This window comes from Lithobates pipiens, unplaced genomic scaffold (assembly GCF_037356315.1).
Source record: "Lithobates pipiens isolate NorthernLeopardFrog02 unplaced genomic scaffold, aLitPip1_a1.2 Scaffold_27, whole genome shotgun sequence".
Classification (NCBI taxonomy): Eukaryota; Metazoa; Chordata; class Amphibia; order Anura; family Ranidae; genus Lithobates; species Lithobates pipiens.
In genome coordinates this window covers 222,698,005-222,711,041 of record NW_027507788.1, presented here as the reverse complement: position 1 = coordinate 222,711,041, position 13,037 = coordinate 222,698,005, and the positions used below count along the sequence as shown (strand labels likewise).

At 48.6% G+C, this 13,037-nt stretch overlaps 1 pseudogene; it reads right to left on the bottom strand.

Moving 5' to 3' along the window:
- Window positions 1-12,284: 12,284 nt before the first annotated feature.
- Window positions 12,285-12,403, bottom strand: LOC143934740 (5S ribosomal RNA; annotated as a pseudogene).
- Window positions 12,404-13,037: the final 634 nt, after the last annotated feature.

Sequence of the window (13,037 nt, the reverse complement as noted above, 5' to 3'; positions counted from 1 at the left end):
AGCACGACCCTTAGTTCCACCTCTCCCCACCTGTATGCACCGACCCTTAGTTCCACCTCTCCCCACCTGTGAGCACGACCCTTAGTTCCACCTCTCCCCACCTGTGAGCACCGATCCTTAGTTCCACCTTTCCCCACCTGTGAGCACTGACCCTTAGTTCCACCTCTCCCCACCTGTGAGCACGACCCTTAGTTCCACCTCTACCCACCTGTGAGCACGACCCTTAGTTCCACCTCTCCCCACCTGTGAGCACGACCCTTAGTTCCACCTCTCCCCACCTGTGAGCACGACCCTTAGTTCCACCTCTCCCCACCTGTGAGCACGACCCTTAGTTCCAACCCTACCCACCTGTGAGCACGATCCTTAGTTCCACCTCTAACCACCTGTGAGCACCGATCCTTAGTTCCAACTCTCCCCACCTGTGAGCACGACCCTTAGTTCCACCTCTCCCCACCTGTGAGCACGACCCTTAGTTCCACCTCTCCCCACCTGTGAGCACGACCCTTAGTTCCACCTCTCCCCACCTGTGAGCACGACCCTTAGTTCCACCTTTCCCCACCTGTGAGCACCGACCCTTAGTTCCACCTCTCCCCACCTGTGAGCACGACCCTTAGTTCCACCTCTCCCCACCTGTGAGCACCGATCCTTGGTTCCACCTCTACCCACCTGTGAGCACGACCCTTAGTTCCACCTCTCCCCACCTGTGAGCACGACCCTTAGTTCCACCTCTCCCCACCTGTGAGCACTGACCCTTGGTTCCACCTCTCCCCACCTGTGAGCACGACCCTTAGTTCCACCTCTCCCCACCTGTGAGCACCGATCCTTAGTTCCACCTCTAACCACCTGCGAGCACTGACCCTTAGTTCCACCTCTACCCACCTGTGAGCACCGATCCTTGGTTCCACCTCTAATCACCTGTGAGCACCGATCCTTAGTTCTACCTCTACCCACCTGTGAGCACGACCCTTAGTTCCACCTCTAACCACCTGTGAGCACCGACCCTTAGTTCTACCTCTACCCACCTGTGAGCACGACCCTTAGTTCCACCTCTAACCACCTGTGAGCACCGACCCTTAGTTCTACCTCTAACCACCTGTGAGCACGACCCTTAGTTCCACCTCTAACCACCTGTGAGCACCGACCCTTAGTTCCACCTCTAACCACCTGTGAGCACCGACCCTTAGTTCCACCTCTAACCACCTGCGAGCACCGATCCTTAGTTCCACCTCTAACCACCTGTGAGCACCGACCCTTAGTTCTACCTCTACCCACCTGTGAGCACGACCCTTAGTTCCACCTCTAACCACCTATGACCACCGACCCTTAGTTCTACCTCTAACCACCTGTGAGCACTGATCCTTGGAGACTGTATTCTTGTTCTAATAAACAGTTCTATTTCTGGTGTACTCGGAAAAAAAAAAAATCGCTGATCACCACCATTACTAGTAAAAAATAAATAAATAAATAAAAATGCCATATATCAATCCCCTATTTTGTAGACACTATAACTTTTGTGAAAACCAATCAATATACGCTTATTGCGTTTTTTTTATTTTTTACTAAAAATATGTAGAAGAATACGTATTGGCCTAAACTGGTGAAGGGATATTTATTATAGCAAAAAGTAAAAAATATTGTGTTTTTTTTTTTTTCAAAATTTTCGCTGTTTTTTTGTTTAGCGCAAAAAATAAAAACCGCAGAGGTGATCAAAAAAACAAAAAACAAGACCTTACAATCATTTAACCATCTCCCGTCCGTTCTATAGCCGAAAGAGGGCGACAGCGCAGATCTAATTTAGCGGGAGGACGTCCTCCCGTTCTCGACCAGACTGCGTGCCCCCTGCAGGGAGTGCGCAGCTCGCTCTGTGATCAGTGAGTTTATGAGACTCGGCTGATCACAGATCTGAGTAAGGGGTCGGCCCTGACCCCTTACCACGTGATCAACTGTCAGCCAATGACAGGTGATCATGTGATGTAAACAGAGTTGGTAATCTGCTATTATTTCTCCTCACGCTGATAGCAGGAGAAGAAAAAAAAGCCGTTCACTGGCGGCTCTCATCAGGACATCGATCCCGATCAAGGAGAGCAGCGCATGCTCATCTGTGCCACCTAACAGTACACACCAGTGCCGCTTACCAGTACCCACCAGTGCCGCCCATCAGTGCCCACAGTGTCACCAATCAGTGCCGCCCATCAGTGCCACCCATCAGTGTGACCAATCAGTGTCACCTACCAGTGCCGTCCCATCAGTGCCCACAGTGCCACCCATCAGTGTCACCAGTCGGCATCACCTACCAGTGTTGCCCATCAGTGTCACCTACCAGTGCACCATCAGGGTCACCTACCAGTGCTGATCAGCATCACTTACCAGTGCCCATTAGTGTTATCTATCAGTGTCACCTATCAGTGCCACCCATCAGTGACATCTTATCTGTCCCGATCAGTGCCACCTTAACTGTGCATATCAGTGCACACCAGTACATCCTATTAGTGCCCATCAGTGTCACCTACCAGTGCCGCCCATCAGTGCCCACAGTGACACCCATCAGTGTCACCTACCAGTGCCGCCCATCAGTGCCACCCATCAGTGTCACCTACCAGTGCCGCCCATCAGTGTCACCTACCAGTGCCGCCCATCAGTGTCAACTACCAGTGTCACCTACCAGTGCCCATCAGTATCACTTACCAGTGCCCATTAGTGTCATCTATCAGTGTCACCTATCAGTGCCACCCATCAGTGACATCTTATCTGTCCCGATCAGTGCCACCTTAACTGTGCATATCAGTGCCCACCAGTGCAGCCTATCAGTGCCACCTCATCAGCACATATCAATGAAGGAGAAAAATTACCTGTTTTCTAAATTTTATAACAAACTATTAAACATGATTTTTTTTTTTTCAAAATTTTCCATCCTTTTTTTTTTTTTTAAACAAACACGCAGAGGTTTGATTTCACCTCTACCCACCTGTGAGCACCGACCCTTCGTTCCACCTCTAACCACCTGCAAGCACTGATCCTTAGTTCCACCTCTAATCACCTGCGAGCACCGACCCTTAGTTCCACCTCTAACCACCTGCGAGCACTGACCCTTGGTTCCACCTCTCCCCACCTGCGAGCACTGATCCTTGGTTCCACCTCTCCCCACCTGCGAGCACTGACCCTTGGTTCCACCTCTCCCCACCTGCGAGCACTGATCCTTGGTTCCACCTCTAATCACCTGTGAGCACCGACCCTTAGTTCTACCTCTACCTCTACCCACCTGTGAGCACCACCAAAATAAATCTCAATTTGTGGGGAAAAAAAGTAATTTGGGTACAGTGTTGTATGCCCGCGCAATTGTCATTCAAAGTGCATCAGCGCTGAAAGCTGAAAATCGGCCTGGGCAGGAGGGGGGTTTAAGTGCCCGATAAGGAAGTGGTTAAAGTGATTGTAAACCTCAGACATGAAATCTGAACAAAGCATATCCCTCTATAGTGTGTACCTGTCTCAGTCCAGAGCACTGACTGTCATTTCTGTCTTCCTCTGAGTCACTTCTGGCAAGTTTTCCTGACAACAAGCGATAAAATGGTGACAGGGGAAGGAGCTCCAACACACAGCCTGTGATTGGCAGCCTCAGCACCATTCCTGTGTCCATACATCTCCTAGAATCGTGCTACTGCCCCAAAATAGGCATAATAATAATAATAATAATAATCTCCTAATAATAAATAGGATGGGATAGACACTCGGGTTAGGCCCAGCACTCCGGCATTTACACTTCCAATATAAGAGAAAAAAAACCGGCACCGCGATGTCCCAACAATAAAACATACGATTTTATTAGATCCGTCCATTAAAATTAATCAGCATATGTAATTATCGGCGCGTTTCCACCTCTTACATAGGCCTTTCTCTTATACAGTGGATAGAAAAAGTCTACACACCCCGGGGGGGGTAAAATTTTGGCTTTCTGTGATGTAAAGAAATGTGCGCACATTTATTATACAACCAGATTATTTTTAATTTTTTTATTTTTACTTCTCTCCACCTAAAAGATTTCAGTTTGTTGTTGAATTGAGTTGTACAGTTTATAGATCACATTAAAGGTGGGAAGCGTTCTGAAATGATTTATCTTCGTCTCCTTTTTTTTTACATCACAGAAACCTGACATTTTACCCCCCTTTTTATATCCACTGTATGTTCCTGTTTGCTGTCTAAAAGGGGTGGGGGGTGCCCCTTCCCTCCAATCACCTCTCACTGAGCTCTGCAGAGTATAATTTCAGTTGCCCCGCCCCCTGCTTTTATATAGCTCAGGCAAGCTGAAGGGCTGTAGATGAGAGAGGTCAGCAGATAAACAGGTACAACTTATGTAGGAGGATATTTGTTTCCTCTCTGTGTATCCCTTGAGGCCGGTCACGGGCCATGCTGCGGTGTGATCTGGCCACTTGATCACCTCCCCAGAGTAGTACAATATTACTTTAGTAACACTGTATTTGTAAAAAAATATATATATATATAAATAAAAGTAAAAATAGATTTTTAAAAAAATTAGCATTTTTTTTTTGTACTGTCACCAGTCAGTGTCCCTGATCACCGCCATACTAGTTATAAGATGATGCTGTACTGCACTGGTGACCGTATGTAATAATTTTTTTTTTTTTTTACATTGTGACAAAAAAATTGCAATTTAAAAAAACTTGGGAGGGAGGGGAGGATTATGGTATGGGGGAGGGGAGGATTATGGTGTGGCGTGGAGGGGGGATTATGGTGTGGGGGAGGGGAGGATTATGGTGTGGCGGGGAGGGGGGATTATGGTGTGGGGGAGGGGAGGATTATGGTGTGGCGGGGAGGGGGGGGGATTAAGGTGTGGAGGGGGGGGGATTATGTTGTGGGACGAGGGGAATTATGGCGTGGAGGGGGGGGGATTATGTTGTGGGACAAGGGGAATTATGGCGTGGAGGGGGGGGGATTATGTTGTGGGACAAGGGGAATTATGGCGTGGAGGGGGGGGGATTATGTTGTGGGACAAGGGGATTATGGTGTGGAAGGAGGGGGGATTATGTTGTGGGACGAGGGGAATTATGGTGTGGCGGGGAGGGGGGATTATGGTGTGGCGGGGAGGGGGGGATTATGGTGTGGGACGAGGGGGATTATCGTGTGGCGGGGAGGGGGGATTATGGTGTGGCGGGAAGGGGGGGGATTATGGTGTGGGACGAGGGGGATTATCGTGTGGCGGGGAGGGGGGATTATGGTGTGGCGGGAAGGGGGGGGATTATGGTGTGGAAGGAGGGGGGATTATGTTGTGGGACGAGGGGAATTATGGTGGAGGGGGGGGGATTATGGTGTGGCGGGGAGGGGGGGGGATTATGATGTGGGACGAGGGGAATTAGGGTGTGGCGGGGAGGGGGGGATTATGGTGTGGCGGGGAGGGGGGGGGATTATGATGTGGGACGAGGGGAATTAGGGTGTGGAGGGGAGGGGGGGATTATGGTGTGGTGGGGAGGGGGGATTATGCTGTGGGACAAGGGGAATTATGGTGTGGCGGGGAGGGGGGATTATGGTGTGGCGGGGAGGGGGGGATTATAGTGTGGGACGAGGGGGATTATGGTGTGGGGGGAGGGGAGGATTATGGTGTGGGATGAGGGGGATTATGGTGTGGCGGGGAGGGGGGATTATGGTGTGGCGAGAAGGGGGGGGATTATGGTGTGGCGGGGAGGGGGGGATTATGGTGTGGAAGGAGGGGGGATTATGTTGTGGGACGAGGGGAATTATGGTGTGGCGGGGAGGGGGGATTATGATGTGGGACGAGGGGAATTGGGGAGGGGGGGATTAGGGTGCGGGACGAGGGGAATTATGGTGTGGCGGGGAGGGGGGATTATGGTGTGGCGGGGAGGGGGGGGGATTATGTTGTGGGACAAGGGGAATTATGGTGTGGCGGGGAGGGGGGAGTATGGTGTGGGACGAGGGGGATTATGGTGTGGCGGGAAGGGGGGGATTATGGTGTGGAGGGAGGGGGGATTATGTTGTGGAGGGAGGGGGGATTATGTTGTGGGACGAGGGTAATTATGGTGTGGCGGGGAGGGGGGGGATTATGGTGTGGTGGGGAGGGGGGATTATGGTATGGCGGGGATTATGGTGTGGCGGGGAGGGGGGGGTATGGTGTGGGGGGGAGGGGGGATTATGGTGTGGCGGGGATTATGGTGTGGCGGGGAGGGGGGGAGTATGGTGTGGGGGGAGGGGAGGATTATGGTGTGGCGGGGAGGGGGGATTATGGTGTGGCGGGGAGGGGGGATTATGGTGTGGTGGGGAGGGGGAATTATGTTGTGGGGGAGGGGGGATTATGGTGTGGCGGGGAGGGGGGGGGAGTATGGTGTGGGGGGAGGGGAGGATTATGGTGTGGGGGGAGGGGGGATTATGGTGTGGGGGGAATTATGTTGTGGGGGGAGGGGGATTATGGTGTGGCGGTGAGGGGGGATTATGATGTGGGGGGTGTTTTTTAGGGGTTGGGCTTGGCCCCTTAGTTCCAGTGAAGGGAACTCTTAAGGCGTCAGCATACCAAGAGATTTTGGACATTTTCATGCTCCCAACTTTGTGGGGACAGTTTGGGGACGGCCCCTTCCTGTTCCAACATGACTGCACACCGGTGCACAAAGCAAGGCCCATAAAGACCTGGATGGGGGAGTTTGGGGTGGAGGGACCGTATGGTGTCCTAGAAGGTGTCCCTCATTCCCATCTCATAGTGAAATGTGGATTTCCCGGGACGGGACGCTGCCTGTTGCTGAAGCTCAATGTTCTCCTCTCTATAAGCGCAGTGCAGATCTGTCCTCTCAAGGCTCATTAGCAACACCGGAGCGCATCGCGTCCCGTAGGACCGCCCTCAGCGACCCTCCGTTGTTGATGAGGCTTCATCTCTCGTCCATTTGTACCAGCTGATTAAAATTCCACCTTCCATCCATCAAGCGTTTGTTCAGCGTACGTCGGCGGCCCGGTTTATAAATGTCTACAGCCGCCTCCATTTATCTCTATACGTATCTCACCGCGCAGGACGCTCCGCACCCCTAAAACATCAATTATTAAATCGCATTACGTAATTATGGCGTTATTTATGCGTCCTTCCAATAATCAGCTAGATGGAGTGGCCCTCCCCGGCTTATCTGATGGAGCCCAATTACTTTTCTGGATGGCGTTCCATAAATAATGGAGGCCGGTGCGCCAAGTCCCACTGACAAGGATGTAAATCTTTGATCCCTGAGATGGATGTGCCGCTAAGTGGGGGGGGGGGAGGGGCGGTGACACCGGGGGGCTCCGTAACGTGCGGGTCAGCCTGGATATTTGTGTCATGGATCTTCCGGGGGGTTTGTGATTATTGAAAGGAGCCAGAAAAATGCAACAATGTATATTTTATTTATGGGATGTCAACCGGTTTATTTATCATTTATTACATTGTATTATTTATTTTATTCTTTATTTATAAAATCTTTACCAGGAACTCCGAGACGCCGGATTCCGGCTTTGTCCTCCAAGGAGGATGAAGGAAAAAAGAAATCCGCTTTTGTTAAAATATTGATGTATAATAGCCATTTTTCTACTGGATGTGAATAAAAATTACCCTTCCATTTCAGCCGGTGCATTTTGTAAAAATTCGTCCTCCAGACGACCCCCAAAATTCCCACCCCCACCCCCGCTCCTGTAATTGAATGCTTTAGAGCTGCAGGTTAAAGTTGTTGTAACCTCCTTCCATACACTCAGTGAGGTGACCGGCCTCAGGTGATACACAGAGGTGACACTAATCCTCCTACATAAGATGTACCTGTTTATCTGCAGTCTTCTCTACAGACATTCAAAGTGCAGAGTTTACACCTGAGCTCCGGAAGGCAGGGGGTGGGGATATGATGTCATACAAAGCACAGAGCTGAGTGTAATCTGAGTGGAGAGAATTGACATCACCTCTCTCTACGCAGTCTTATAGGGAAACATGAACAGCTGAGGCTGTCAATCACCTGCTGTGTGCTGGAGGGGGCGGGTCATCTCCTGGGATTAAAGGAAAGAGATGACATCCAAAACAGTATTTCTTTAACCCCTTCCCGGCCGCAGCACTCCGATATACGTTGGCAGAATGGCACGGGTGGGAAAAAGGGTGTACAGGTACGTCCCCTTTAACCACTTCAGCTCCGGACCAATAAACACCTTAAGGACCAGAGGTCTTTTTGCAATTTCGCACTGCGCTGCTTTAACTGGTAATTGCGCGGTCATGCAATATTGCACCCAAACGAAATTTGCGTCCTTTTCTTCCCACAAATAGAGCTTTCTTTTGATGGTATTTGATTGCCGCTGCGATTTTTTTTTTTTTGCGATATAAATGGAAAAAGAGCGAAAATTTTGAAAAAAAAAGATATTTTCTTCTTTTTGTTATAAGAAAAATCGAATAAACTAAATTTTAGTCATACATTGAGGGCAAAATTTATTCAGCCACATGTCTTTATTAAAAAAATGTCAATAAGCGTATATTTTTTGGTTTGCGCAAAAGTTATAGCGTCTACAAACTAGAGTACATTTTCTGGAATTTACACAGCTTTTCATTTATGACTGCCTATCTCATTTCTTGAGGTGCTAAAATGGCAGGGCAGTACAAATCCCCCCCAAATGACCCCATTTTGGAAAGTAGACACCCCAAGGAAACTGCTGATGGGTATGTTGAGCCCATTGAATATTTATTTTTTTTGTCCTAAAGGATTGAATAATGACAAAAAAAAAAAAAAAAAAAATTTTTTACAAAAAGTTGTCACTAAATGATATATTGCTCACACATGCCATAGTTATATGTGGAATTGCACCCCAAAATATATTCCGCTACTTCTCCCGAGTACGGGGATACCACATGTGTGGGACTTTTTGGGAGTCTAGTCGCGCACGGCACCCCGAAAACCAATCACCACCTTCAGGATTTCTAAGGGTGCAAATTTTTGATTTAACTCCTCACTACCTATCACAGTTTCGAAGGCCATAAAATGCCAAAATAGCACAAAACCCCCCCAAATGACCCCATTTTGGAAAGTAGACACCCCAAGCTATTTACTGAGAGGCATGTTGAGTCCATGGAATATTTTATATTTTGCCACAAGTTGCGGGAATATTACAAACTTTTTTTTTTTTGCACAAAGTTGTCACTAAATGATATATTGCTCACACATGCTATGGGCAGAAGTCAAATTACACCCCAAAATAAATTCTGCTGCTTCTCCCGAGTACGGGGATACCACATGTGGGGGACTTTTTGGGTGCCTAGCTACATACGGGACCCCGAAAACCTAACACTGCCTTCCGGATTTAAATATAAAATGCTACCAAAAAAACTGTTAGCGATGGCAGGGATCAGGCCTGACTCTGCGATCACTGCAGTTATGTGTTTAGTGTTTTGTAAGTGACAGTGATCGATACTGCACTTGGGTGGGCTGGGCAGAGGGGCAAAACGCAGGTGCTAGCAGGTATCTGGGCTGATCCCGCTAACAATGCGTTTTTTTGGAACCCTAAACTGCTGGGGACGCTAGTATAGATCTGATCAGATCAGATATTGATCTGTTCAGATTCTATAGCACTACGGGAGGTTTATGCTTTGCGTGTGGGTGTTAGCGGTACTGGCACTAACCTAGCGCTGCCTGGGGCGACGCAGACCCTGACCCTAAAACCTAATTGATATCACCCGCCGGGTGATCAGGGGGTTAAACCTTTATTGGGTAATAAATGGTGGGTGCCCTGATGCTATAAAAAACAAACTAACCAGAGTCACCCGTAACACTTATACGGTGATCAGTGGTGAAAGGGTTAACTAGGGGCAATTAGGGGGTTCAAATTTTTATTAGGTAGTATATGGGGGTCCCTGGCGCTATATAAAAACCTGACGGGGAACCTAAATAACTAACTGGCTAACCAGCGTCACCAGTGACACTTATACTGTGATCGCTGGTGAAAGGGTTAACTAGCAGCAATCAGGGGGTTAAAACCATTATTGGGTAGTATATCGGGGTACCTAGCGCTATAAAAACCTGGCGGTGAACCTAAAAAAATAACTAGCTACCTAGCGACACATGCAGCGATCAGAAAAATGATCGCTTAGTGACACTGGCAAAAGGGGGTGAAAGGGTTAACTAGCGGCAATCAGGGGGTTAAAACCATTATTGGGTAGTATATTGGGGTACCTAGCGATATAAAAACCTGGCGGTGAACCTAAAAAAATAACTAGCTACCTAGCGACTGTAGCGACACTAATGCAGCGATCAGAAAAACGATCGATTAGTGACACTGGCAAAAGGGGGTGAAAGGGTTAACTAGCGGCAATCAGGGGGTTAAAACCATTATTGGGTAGTATATTGGGGTACCTAGCGATATAAAAACCTGGCGGTGAACCTAAAAAAATAACTAGCTACCTAGCGACACTAATGCAGCGATCAGAAAAATGATCGCTTAGTGACACTGGCAAAAGGGGGTGAAAGGGTTAACTCTAGGGGCAATCAGGGGGTTAAATCTTTATTGGGGGGTGATAGGGGGCTACCCTGGACCTAACACTAACTGTCCTGACAGTTTTTACTGTCACAACTGACACTGAATGCATTGATCAGTAAAGAAATGATCAATGCAATCAGTGACACTGTGACTGGGGGGGGAGGGGGGGCGGGGGGCGATTGGGGGGGGGTTTGTGTGCCTGTGTGTACCTACATGTCAGTGTAGTGTTGGTGCACACTTACTATTAGTCTTCTCCTCGTAGTCCGGTCAAAAAGACCGCCCCGAGGAGAATGACATCACTTCCTCCTTCCTGTGTAAACAATACACAGTGGGAGGAAGCTTCTCATTGGCCAGGAGCGATCCAGAGGGGGTGGCCAAAAACCAACGGCCATCCCCTCATCACGGAGCGCTCCTGGAGCGAACCGGACCGCCGTATCCAGCGGGAGGGGGTCCGATCGGACCCCCCACCCGCTGGAAGGCAGGCACGTACATCTACGTGATTGTGCCTGCCTGTGCCATTGTGTTGACGTACATTGGCAATACGGCGGTCCTGAAGTGGTTAAAGAGGAAGTAAACCCTGATGAGTACTTCCTCTTTCATTCAATGTAAAGGTAAAGCATAATGGACTACTGTGCATCGCATCGCATCGCATCGCATAGTAGTCCATTATGTGTCACTTACCTGACACAGGAGCCAGCGAAGTCACCGCTGTCCCCTGTAGTTCCGAGCGTCCATCTTCTTGGTGGGTCTCCGTGGGTCTCGCTGCTCCAGCGCTGTGATTCGCCGGAGCAGCGACGACGTCACTCCCGCGCATGCGCACGGGAGCCGAGACTCGCGACATTGCCGTCATCGACGATGCCCCGCTCAGTGCGCCTGCCCCCGTCTTCGGGCAAATATCTCCTAAACCCGTGTAGGTTTGGGAAATATTTCTTGGACCTACAGGTAAGCCTTAATCTAGGCTTACCTGTAGGTCAAAGTGGTTTGTGAGGGTTTACAACCACTTTAAGATGCGACATTGTGACTGCAGGTGCCCGCGATCGTGTAGCGGAGTGGAAGAACAAAGCATGTAAACAAGGCATTTCCCCGTTCTGCGTTGTGTAATGACAGAGATCATTGCTCCCTGTCATCGGGAGCAGTGATCGCTGTGATGTGCGTTGAAGCCCCCCCCCCCCCCCCCCACAGTTAGAATCACTCCCTAGGACACACTTAAGCCCTTGATCGCCCCCTAGTGTTAACCCCTTCCCCATCAGAGTCATTTACAAAGTAATCAGTGCATTTTTATAGCACTGATCGCTGTATAAATGACAATGGTCCCAAAATAATGTCAAAAGTGTCTGATGTGTCCGCCATAATGTCGCTAATAAAAAAAAATGCCATAAAACTATCACCTATTTTGTAGATGCTATAACTTCTGCAAACCAATCAATAAACTCTTATTGCAATTTTTTTTTTCATCAAAAATATGTAGAAGAATATGTATCGGCCTAAACTGAGGGAAATTTTTTTTATATATATATTTTTGGGGGATATTTATTATAGCAAAAAGTTAAAAATATTGCATTTTTTTTTTTAAATGTACGCTTTTTTTGTTTATAGCGTAAAAAAAAAAAAAAAAAACGCAGAGGTGATCAAATACCACCAAAAGAAAGCTCTATTTGTGGGGGGGGGAACATCAGTTTTGTTTGGGTGCCACGTCACACAGCCAGTTAAAGCAGCGCAGTGGCGAATCGCAAAAAAAGTGCTCTGGTCAGGAAGGGGGTAAATCCTTCTGGAGCTGAAGTGGTTAATAATCAATGCATAGGCTAAGCCTACGGCACCTGGTATTCCCAGGCGGTCTCCCATCCAGGCACTAACCAGGCCTGACCCTGCTTAGCCTCCGAGGTCAGACGAGATCGGGCGCATTCAGGGTGATGTGGTCATAGGCCACATCATGTACAAAGCTGTAAAACAGCCTACGTGTTTCGAACGTTAGTCCTTAGTCAAGGCTAATGTCTGAAACGCGTAGGCCGTTTTACAGCTTTGTACATGCATTTAATAAAGCAATACTATTTTGGATGTCATTCTGAATGCCGCCCATCCCTTTCCTTTATTCTGGTACGTTGGAGGTGGCGGCAAGGTCTGAGCACCGGGCGGAGCTTTTATATGGGAAAGTTGCAGCGCCTATAAACCTGATCTCCTGGGATTGCCTGGTGTTATAGATAGATAGACTGTCAGAAGTGACGCATGCAGATAGCAGAAGAAAGAGTGCATTGGGTTAAGGCAAGTTCACATTATAGATATGCTTTGTTCATTATCTTTATGGACCTTGCTTTGTGCACTGGTGGGCAGTCATATTGGAACAGGGAGGGGCCGTCCCCAAACTATTCCCACAAAGTTGGGAGCATGAAATTGTCCAAAATATCTTGGTATGCTGACACCTTAAAGCGGTTGTATACCCCAATTATTAATTTTTACCTTCAGGTAAGCCTATGATAAGGCTTACAATAAGGCTTACCTGTAGGTAAAATGAATAAACCTGTACGGTTTAGGAGATATTCACTTTGCATGCTGCCGCCAGA